This window comes from Symsagittifera roscoffensis, chromosome 7 (assembly GCF_963678635.1).
Source record: "Symsagittifera roscoffensis chromosome 7, txSymRosc1.1, whole genome shotgun sequence".
In the NCBI taxonomy this organism is placed as follows: domain Eukaryota; kingdom Metazoa; phylum Xenacoelomorpha; order Acoela; family Convolutidae; genus Symsagittifera; species Symsagittifera roscoffensis.
In genome coordinates this window covers 12,931,379-12,942,904 of record NC_087068.1, presented here as the reverse complement: position 1 = coordinate 12,942,904, position 11,526 = coordinate 12,931,379, and positions in this window count along the sequence as shown.

Below are 11,526 nucleotides of genomic sequence, written 5' to 3'. Positions count from 1 at the left end.
TTTAGGAGCTTTTGGGGGCTGAGAAATCGTCGATGCTCTTTTAATGCCAGATTTTGGTGCGTTATTTCTATTGGTCTGTACATCAAACGCTCTGCTTGAAAAAGTATCCAACGCAATATGAGTTCTTTCGAAACTGGAATTTGACAATTTGAGAGATCCTGCAGGCTTGACCGCAAGCGAGTTGTGCGATTTCTCGGAAAGATCTAATTCCACAAATGGACTCTGATTCAGCTTGTTCAGAACACATTCTTCAATATACAACGCAATATCCAGCCACGATTCCATTTCGAAGTCTCAAAGTAGATATTAACTATTCTATTTAGATATTAACTATTCTATTTGCAGAGTACTTAATTGACAGGAGTTACTAGCCAAGAACAAAATATGAATACTTTTCTTTGCCCATTGAGCTAGAAAAAGGAGTAAAAACCAGCTCAAGTAACCTATGCTTCGTGGATACACTATTTTCAACGAATGAAAAAAATATAAGAACTTTTGCATTTGACATTTCAAATAATTTATTTGAAACAATATCCATGTGACTAATGTAAACTAAAATTAGAGATATTTTATGCTTAAGGTAAACTTATAAGTTCTAAAGCTATAAATAACAAAATAAGGGCACTGCATAGTGAATGAAACGATATCTAAAACTAACTACAAAAACCACCAAAAATTTTCAAAAATGTTCAAACTTGTATTTAATTTTTTTTGACATCACTCTAAAATATCGGAAGAAAATTGAATCAAACTCAAATATGCAAACAGAACAATATACAGTAACTTTTTAGCTAAGTTCAAAAGATCAGTTTTTGATTGAAAATTGCAAAAACTAACAGAATTGCAAATCTGAAAAGTTTCATCAAAATTCTTCACATCTTCTCGATAATAGCCTTCGCCATAACATCTGATAAATTGTGTTTTTTCGTCAAATGCGTCTTGAAATTGTCTTTCCTGTTACTCTGAGCCCCGCAAATTTCACAAGTGAACATTCTGCTATTGTGCACAGTTGAAAAATGGCGCTTAGCCCCTGCCATATTGTCGAATGTGTTCATGCAGGCAGGACAGATTATTTTATCTCCCATTTGACCGAAAGTGGGAGTGACCGAAACAGATCCTGTGTTGACAATTGCAGTTTGGGTTTGAAAATTTTTCTGTTTGCTCGCCTAAAAAATAGAATCCATTTTAAAAAATCAGGTTGACAGGATTATCGTCTTCGTTCAAAATCAAAAAGGAATCAAGTATGTAGATTTCTTATTTTGAGGTTCATGTTGAGATTTTTTCTTAAAGCAAAATTAACCGTAAAAACAAAAACGCGTGTATTGCAAGAACCTTGTTGACAAAAAGAAAACGCAATGAGAAAGCAAAATCAACTGACCGGAGGAGTCGTTATAATTTGCTTCTTCGGAACCTTCGAACCGACTCCAAAAGATGAATTTCTCTTTTTAATCACACCATTGCCCACATCTGGAAATGATAAACTCAGAGGCGCTGTTTGGTTCAAAATGAATGACCTTTCGTCCACTGCCTCAAGAAAAAGAAGACCATAGTTGTTTAAATTATGGTCGTACAAGCTCAGTTCAATCGAATTATTGTCTCCCAGAGCATCGAAAATCCCATCTTGAATGTGGCAAGTCACGTTAATGGCAGTTGAGTCTGTGACTATCATTTTGGCTAAATTTCACTTCAATTCAATCTAAAATTAAGAAGTTTTTTGGACATAGAGGCGAAGCGAATATCACACAAAAACAGCATTAAGCAAAATAAAAAAAAATCGAAAAAAGATTACCTACGAAAATTTGATACGTTAGCGTCAAATGATGCTCCATTTGCAGAAAACAAGTCAATAACCGCAATCGCTAGCGTTAAATAAGCATTCAAAAAATTATATCGAGTGGTAACTAAGCCGAAAGTACATGGGTATAAGCCAGCCTTGCCTGAATCCGATACTGGACTTAGTCACCTAATATTGCTTTGCCTCTGACCCTTGCTAAATCGAGATCCTTTACGCTATATCAACCTTTTAAGCAAAAAAAAAACGAAAAAAAAAATAAAAAAGATAAATAAAATTAGACAAAATCAGACAAGTTACAGGAATAAATCAAAAAGTGATACTAAACATAACTAAAAAAATAGTTGTAAATTTTAGAAAACTGAAAACGTGTTAAATTAAAATCAAAGGATGTCTATGACAATTGTTGTAACAAGCCTACTATCCATTTTAATCGATCTATTGTTTTGAAAAAATGTAAAACCATTGGCTCTTTTTCCTTTTCCCCCACCAGCGAATTTTCACTAGTAATTTCTCTGTTCTCATAGTCCGATTGTTACAAAATTAGGCTAGGACAAACATATTTGGTTTTCACATCCTAACTTGTAAAACCCTTCGTTACGCCATCAAATTGATGCTTATGTGAGGTGGGGGGAAAAGAAAAAGAGCAAAACAATTTCCAATTTCAAATGAAAATCTTTAACTGAATGAGAGCTATTAGTGTTTTAATCATTCAGCCATCATGCCTCTAGCGGCTGGTTCTGGCATCTTATGTGTCTTCATATAATGTGACTTCAAGTTATGCTTGAACTTCGTGTCAAATTCACACTGCTTACATTTAAACATTACCGTATTTGGCAAATGCTTGATTTGAATATGTCGTGTCATAGATGTCAAATGTGTTGATTCAAAGTTACAAAACGAGCACTTGTATGACTTCTCATTCGTGGCCATGCTATGGACTATAGACATCATTGACGATACATCTACTTTGGGGGCGCTTAAATTTTCGCGATGTGAAGGCAAATCATTTAATTTTGGGATTGTAGGATGGTTTTTTCTTGCAGGTATGTATTCGCGTTTTTGAATCTTGTTGCTCAATGTAAAGTGGTTTTCCACTATGGGATTATTTGGCCTTTTCAAATTGAGTTTGTTCACAGAAAAGTCAACAGTCAAAACATTTAAAACTCCAAAAAATGTTCCATCGATCCCACTGATTATTTCAAGTCCTAAAGCCGGCCTTTGATGTTTCGCCATGTATTCAATAGCAGCATCAACCAGTTGGACCTCAAACTTCAGGGCATCCATGTGCGATCTAAAAGCTTGAATTAATTTTAGAGACGTATTAATCCATGTTCTATTGCAGCCTACTGGATATGTGTAATTTTCTGCTACTAGCCCTTTTAAAATAACGAAACTTCTGCAACTTTTGTGAAGCTTTTATGCCTTTTCTGATTTCGGAAAACACATCAGAGGAAACAACGAGTACAGATCATATGAAATCCGGCGAACATGACATGCAACAGGAAAAGCAAAATTTGTGATAGCGGCACAACTCGGAGAGAAAGGGCTGCACTTCACCATCAAAATTGAAAAAAGAAATAAGATAAGGGAACTCTGAAAAAAACCAAAAAAATCTATTGGTATTTAAAACCGTCCATTAGAAACTAAATATAACCGAACTCAGAAATGCATTTTGGTTCGGGAAAGTTGCCTCATAATATTACATAAACTCCTGCTTGATATTCACGGTGCTCATGCTATCTTTTCCTGCTTTCAACCAGGTGCTTTTCTTAGACACCACGCAACAAATAATGCACTTCAAAAAACGAAAACAACAAGTGCATTTCAATTACACAGAAGCGAAGCTCCATTTCGCAAATGTAAGCAAATAAGAAAAAAGCATTTAAAGAGCAAGAAAAAGAAACAAAAAATGTAAGTAGGCCGTGAAAAAATTAGAAGAGAATAAGCTAGAAAAAAATTAGAAAACAAAGGGGATCGAAGGGCGAACTCCGAATTACGATGCATTCGTCTTACTGCGCCAACTGTCATAACTGCCTCATAGAGTTTACACATCACCTGACCTAATAGCAAAAACCAAGTGGTCTAATAAAGCGGACAAAACACAAGCTACCAATGACCCGCGAATGACATTGAGCACACAAGTTGAGCACGAATTGAGGCGAATTAGCTCGAAAAAATGAAGTCGCATCATAACACAAGCGTTTGATTAAGTAAAAAGGATATAATTAGACTAAGATGTTATAGTACGCATTAAAGAAAAAACTTTTACGGAAAAAAACTGATCTTATAACATTACAATCTGCGCGCAAGCTCGAATTGTGCAAAAAAAGAATTAAAGTTTTTTCTAAAAGTTTTTGAAAAATTAGTACTTAAAATTTTTTTTTTTCAATTTATTTTCTCAAATTTTCGAAGAAAGAGAGAGAGAGAGAGAGAGAGAGGCTTTTGTGGCTGTTAATATGAATAAATACTTTGTCACACGTAGCCTGTTGTATTTCGACTGAACTCAAACACGATAATTGCTCAAATTAGAAAAAAAAAATTTACTCTGTAAAGTTCACCTACAGCATAATTATATGTCAACGTTATCATCGGAATTCAACTCAACTTGAAAAGCTTGAGCAAGCAACATCTCCGTTAAAAATTAGATCTAGAATAAACTTTTGAAAGGCTTTTGAAAGATTGTAAATGAGTGGTGTGTTCATTTAACATTAAAAACATATAGGAGAAAACTTTGACAATTAGATTCCTAAAAACTAATGATTAAAACACAAACTAACAATGTTACAAACTCTATAACAAAATATCAAGACAATTTAAGGTTCAGACTAAAGATTTTAGTCAATTTAACTAACCACGGTATTCAGTTTCTAATTTTTAAACTATCAACGCAGCAACAAAATACCTCTGAATCAAACTGCCAAAACCTCGGCTTGGTCACTTCCGTTTGCGCTTTTTGTTCAGACCATCATCATTCCGGCAGCTGCTGGCTCTGGCATTCCGTGTCTGTGCATGTAGTGTTTCTTCAGGTCATGTTTGTACTTGGATGAGTATTCACACTGTCTGCAGCAGTCATGTCATGTCCAATAACAAATACTTCAATTGCATACAAAATTAAACAAGACTGCTCGTATCAGGGCAAAGACCTAAAAATTCTGACTCCCCTGTAATGTATATGAATTAGGTTTTAAACTTTTAAAATATACATATTTTCTGAGTTTTATTTTGATAATCTTCCCCACACACACTATGCAGAATATAAAGTGATACAGTTCGCGTCCAGAAACGAGTAAACAAAACTTCTCGTATCGGGGCAAAGCCCTGAATTTTCCGACTGCCCATTAGCTGGTCTCGAACTCAAAAAGTTTTTGATTAATGGCATATTGACAAAATAAGAGTTTAAGGCTGATAAAATCAAATTTTAACTGTTTAAATTTGAGTCGTGTATGGAATTAATAAGACCTATTATATTGATTCAATTCAATTTGGAGCGATTTGTAGTGCGGTATAAATCGCCGCTCGTAAATGGGTCCTTCGTAAATTGGTCTTTTGAAAATTGGTCCGAATAAAAAACACCCCGAGCCTTTACATTCCTCGCTTTCATTTTTATAATCTTACCATCCGCACGCAAACTCGACTTGAATATTTTTTTTCTGGAACAGCAAGAAAGTTAGTTTCCTATTTTTCTATTTGTTTTCTCAATTTTTTTTGAAGAAACAGAGAAAAAGGGAGAGACGCTAGTGGGGCACTTTTTTCATGTATTAATCCGTTGTCACACATAACTTATTATGAGTTTTGAGGACTCACGCAGTTGTATTTCGATTAAACTCAAATATTACAATTGCACTTAAACAAAACTTTCATAAATATTCCTCAGTTTCTTCGAGAGTCGGGACAACAAGACCAAATAGCTCGCCTCAATTCAATTCGGAACGAGTTGTGATTCCTATTAGTTGGTCGTTTACGGTTAATGGAAACAAATGACAAGATTCAAACTCTCATAAATTTATGAAAAAAGATTGCAGGTAAAATATCTTATCAATTTTGAGCTCAGGGCAGCAATACATTTCAGATGGGAAAATTTGTTTGTCAAAGTTATCTGAAGAAAGAAAACACACCGAGCACAAATATTCTGTGACTTTCGTCGAAAAAAGTTGAGGAAAAACAGTGAAAAATTTTTGACTAGTGAAAAAAAAACATGTCAATCTACCCGGGTTGACCTCCATAAATCGAAAATGTTTATCATACAATTCCATACACCGAAAATGCTGGTCATACAATTGCATACATCAGATGCAGGGAAAATGCTAATCATACAATTTCAAAAAATCATTGACAAAAGATTCGAACTATTTTCTGCGGCTATTTGAACCAAATGAAACAGTCTGGTGATGAAAAAAAACGATGTTTTTTTGGAACAAAAAATGGTTATCATACAATTTGCATATATAAAATTGTATCACTAGCATTTTTCTGAATTGCTTTTTTTCTAAGTAATATTGAAATTGCTCCATTTTTTTTGTTTTTTTTTTCAACCGCAAATCGATATTTTTACTCAAACAAACCTTTTCCAAAAAAAATTTTTGCATGCAAGTTTTAATTTCTTGTCTGCATAACGTAGTCCTGGATACACAAAAGTAGATTTTTTTCCGTTTATCTGGCTTTTTTCAAACAGGCTAAAGACTCTTATTTCTTTTGTATGGCATGTTTATATATGCTTTGATCAATGTCTGATAATTTGAAAATTCTAATTTAAAAAATCATCTTTGCAAAATTTTTGCCAAAATTTAAAAATTTAATGCTTTCAGTACATGATTTGTGAAGAGAAATCTTAGACAATTCAGGCCGTCTCCAATGCATTGTAAATACCAGACGATCAAGACTTTGGTGACTCTAGCTTTGATTAAATCATGGTTTAAGTCACTTGTGTTCGGTCACGAACACATACCAAAAGTTTTGAGAAATAAAATCAACTTTTTGGTTAATGAAAAAAATGCATATCCTACAATTTCCATATATGAAAAAAAGCTTATCTTAGAGTTTTCTTAAACTTTTCTGTATCTATGAAATTTTACGAAATTGTATGATAAACATTTTTTCATATGCGAAAATTGTATGACAAGCATTTTTGGTCAACCCGGGTATGAAAGAAGGTAAACATCTATCTCATGCTTTCAATTTTAACCCAGTTATGGCCACAGTTTTCACTGGACATGACTGGCCTGCATGGGAACACAGTTCGAGATGGAAGGTGCTTCGTTTCAATATGTCGTTTCATGGAACTGAGGTGTTGGCTGTCCCACTCACAGAAGGTACATTTGTACATCGTCTCGCCTGTGAAACGAGTTGTTATTCAACTAAGGGTGTTCAAATAGGAGTTTTTAAGGATCAGTCACAAATTTTTAGGATTTTACTATTTTTATTTTAAAAACAAATATCATTCGCCAGTTTCTACATATATCGAGTAGAGGTTTGAGCGTGTAGCTCAAAAAAACTCCAAGCACATCCAACAATCATTCGCCATCAAGATGAATATCATGATGAGTATCAAGGACGGACAATGCGCCGAAACGTTCTAAAAGCGATTTAACACCAACATGATGATTGAGATAATTACCTGTGCGCACGTTGTTCAAAATAGTCATCATTGAAGTGACATCTGGCTTTCCCAAAGAAGATACCACGTGATCTGCAGATTTACAAGGAGTTTGATTGAAAGTAACATTGTTCGCCTTTTTAGCTGCAGAATTATTAGCTGCATCGCCAGTCATATTGTTTCTACGTTTGTTATTAACAGATTGGGTTGACTTCGACGAAACGATCTTAAGATCTGATTCATTTACATGTTTACTTTTGATCTCAATAGAGCCGAGAACTTCCCTAAGTTCCTTGTGAACAATTTCGTGAGAGATTGAAGACGAAAGAAGACAATTGAGATCAAATGCATTGAAAAAATTTTCACTGAAGCGGAGAGAAAATTCGAGATAGTCAACAGGAAACATTTCGAAGGCAATCAATCTGAAAAAAAATTAAAGAATTTCATTTTTTTTTTCAGGACAGAATTTTTCAAAAAATAGGATACTCTATTGAACTATGATCAATTTTGTAAAAATCAAATCTTTAATTCAGATGTGCTATGGTAGTGATAACACGCAAAGTATTTAAACTTACTTCAAAATTTATTTAAATCAGTTTCAATGAGCAATACGAAAAAGAAAATTACGTGCACAATTTTGTCTCGAGCACAAAAACTAAACTATCCTATTCAAAGTTACAGAAAGAATCCAAAACATCCAGCTTTTTCTTAAGAAATAATCCGGTTTTAATTGCACGCGCGGTCTGCGATGACTTTAGCCGTGTCGTTTTTCATTGTGTGCTTTTTCATCAAATGATTCTTTAGCTCATCTTTCCTCTTGTGTTCGTTTGAACAAATTTCACACGTGAACTTAACTCCCAAGTGAACAGACTCGAAATGTCGTTTGGCAACCGGAAGTGTCCGAAACAAGGCGCGACATGTAGGACATATGTGACGACCATCCGGCATAGCACCAAATTGAGGAACCACAGTTCCTGGGTTGACTTTCACCAGAAATGAGGAGCAACCTGACATTTGAGGTGGAGTCCCGAAGAGTTGTTTTGGAGTCTAAACCACAAAAAAACTGGAAGAAAGGGCAAACAGTGACAATAAACATTAAAAACTTCCGTTTTCGTCTTTCATCTTTGTAGTTAAGTGTTATGTGAACTGAAACTCAGAAGTTAACTCAATGACATTTAACTCAACAAAGACATGCAATGCATGCAAGGATTTAGGGAGAGCGGGGCTGGCACCCCTTTGCTCGGGTATTTGAATATCTAACCACCCAAATGGTTCCCTTTTCCACTATTATTTTTGACGATTAACGCACTATCTTTAAAACTGTCTGGAGGCGGTTTGATGCCAACATACAATAAATTTGACAAAGAAAACGCAATTTAGTAGTTAAACGCTCAAGAAATTATGCAAACGATAACCATATTCACAAAAAAAAACTGTTAAATAGCGTCTTAAGTGTTTCGAGAGCGCTCGGGACATTATTTAGTTCAATCCGCTGAAAAATTGACAAAATTTTAAAACATTTTTCACAAAATTAACAAACTTCAAAAACTTTTAGCTCCGCCCAGATGCAAATTCAAAAAACTCCTAGTCCTATTAAAAAAATTTCTAATAACCAGAAACTTATTACAAACTTTTGGTTGAGAAACTTTTGGCACAGCTGTGGTTTTTCGTTTCGACGGAGATAATTGAAAATTAAATGTTGGAACTTCGATTTGAGGCGATAGAAAAGTCAGCTCATTTGTTAGTTTGAGTAAGCCTACTAATTCCTCGGGTTTTTGAACTGTGAGGTACATCTGCAGGTCTTCGAACAGAAGGTGATTGACAACAACTTCCCCGAAAGACACAGAGAGGTTGATAAAGTCCATACTTGACCTTGAAGAACATCAAAGAATGGCTGCAAAGGCTCGAATTTACAATGTTTAGATGAAAAACATTAGCAAGACTCGATGTCCAATCTATTATCCGCTAGCAGGTATTAGAATTATTAAAGGGGTGCGACTTTTTTTGGAATGGGACAATTTGTTCACGTGGGATTTTGATTTTTGTTTAAGATGGAGGTGCGGATATGAAAATGAGCGTACATTTGATATGAAATGCTCTTTTTTCAGGAACAAAATTAAATGGTTCACTGATGCCAAGCTACCAACTTTCACTAGTTTACGATTCAAAATGGTAATGGAAATTCTTACTCCTAAAAAAGTTCGCATCAGAGAATGATGGAGCAACCACGTGATTGGTCAAAAAAGTACGTGATTTGATCATTTCAAATTGAGCTAATCTGTTCTGAACTCAATCTTCTGTTTGATTCAATATAATCAATTAAACTGATCAAAACATTACATCTACAGAATGAAAAAAAAACTATTTTTACATGGGAACTGACAAGCGTGAGATTCATCTATAAAATTTCTCGGAACTTCTTTTTTGTTCAATTTTCCTCTTCTTTTCCGCTTCTTTTCTACGCTATATCTGCAAGTAGCTTCACCGTTTCATGTTTTATGGCATGTTTGTTGATTAAGTGCTCCTTCAAGCGGTCTTTTCTATTGTGCTCTTTGGAACAAATTTCACACGTGAACACAATTCCAGAATGAACAGATTGGTAATGTCGTTTAGCCGATCGGAGGGTTTGAAAATAGGCATGACATTTTGGGCAAATGGAACGGCCGTCAGGCATTGTTCCAAATTGAGGAATTGAGCTTCCAATAATTTGACCTTGACCTTCAACAACTTGACTTTTAGCAAGCACAGCAGTTTCTTGCTTTGAAGTCTGGATAAAAATAATCAAATTAACATTTTTTTATTGAAGTTAAACAAAATGCTTTTTATTTAAAGTCAGGCTCACAACCGGTTTTAAATAATCGAAAAAAGTTAACTTTACTTAAATTGATGATAAAAAATGTGAGTATTGAAAATGCATCAAATATCATGGATGAAAGTTTGAACTTTTTACGTCTTTACAATGAGAAAACTCCCCACAGAGAGTAAATGCCATTAAAATATAACAACATCAATCTCAAAAATAGTTCAAATAGCGTGAAGTTGAAAAGGCAGGACAATGAGCTAGAAAATTCCAAACAGTTTGCCTACAATAATAATAAAAAACAACTGTTTAACTTCGGAGTACAAAAACTAAACAAACTTTAATTGGAGTTGAAAATGCAGAATTGAGTTTCCGCTTCACAGGTGTTTTTTGAAGCTCCATTTTGGGGATTTTCAGATTTGGCAGATTGGCTTTCGACATAGTGGCCAATTTGAGGGATCCTACATTCTCTTCTGGTTTTTGGACTGTCAAGTAGACTAGAAGGTCTTCAAAGAGAAGATGATTGACTAAAAAGTTCTCAAGGGAAAGAGACATTTTCACAAAGTCCATCTTCAAGCCTGGAAGAAGTCTTATCATAAATGAAATAAATCATGCCAATTCACATGAGTTGTTTTTGCTTCATCAAACATTTTATGACTAAAAATCTTTCGCATGGTTAAATATCATTACGAGGCCAAAGTGTGCACAAGATAGGCGCACAAATTTGTGTCTGTTTGTTCATGGATTTCACAGACAAGTCTTTTAACATGTTCCAAAATGTAAGTGGATTCGATTAACAAGTTGCGGATTCCGCGACAAATCTGATTTTGGCCTGTTGCGAAATCCGCTTACAAATCACAAAATGCACAGTTTGGCTTCGTAATGATTTTTGGTAGGTCTTCCTGGACTGCTTGAGGAAAAAAAGAAAACATTAATTAAAAATTCGAAAATTACAATTTATTTTTAAATTTTTAAGCTAGAAACTATAAAGCTCACAAAACAAATTCAGTAAGCAAAAAACAATACATCAATAAGTATCAGGAGCTTACATTGAAACTGCTGCCAACATGGATTCAACTTCCAATAAACGAGATTTTGAAATGCTTTAAACTACTAATAAAATAGTTGACACTAAACAAATCTTTTAAAGCTTCCATGCAGGGGGAATTATTCATGCGCGGAGAACCAAACACACTGAAGCCTCGAACGCCAATCAAAATCATAAAATCGAAAAAAATAGGGACAAAACCTGTCAGTTTTGGACAGCTTAAAGGGCATTGATTAGTTGAAAATATTCGCGCTTTCGTTCCTTCGCGCATGAGAATAGCCAGCCCCCAA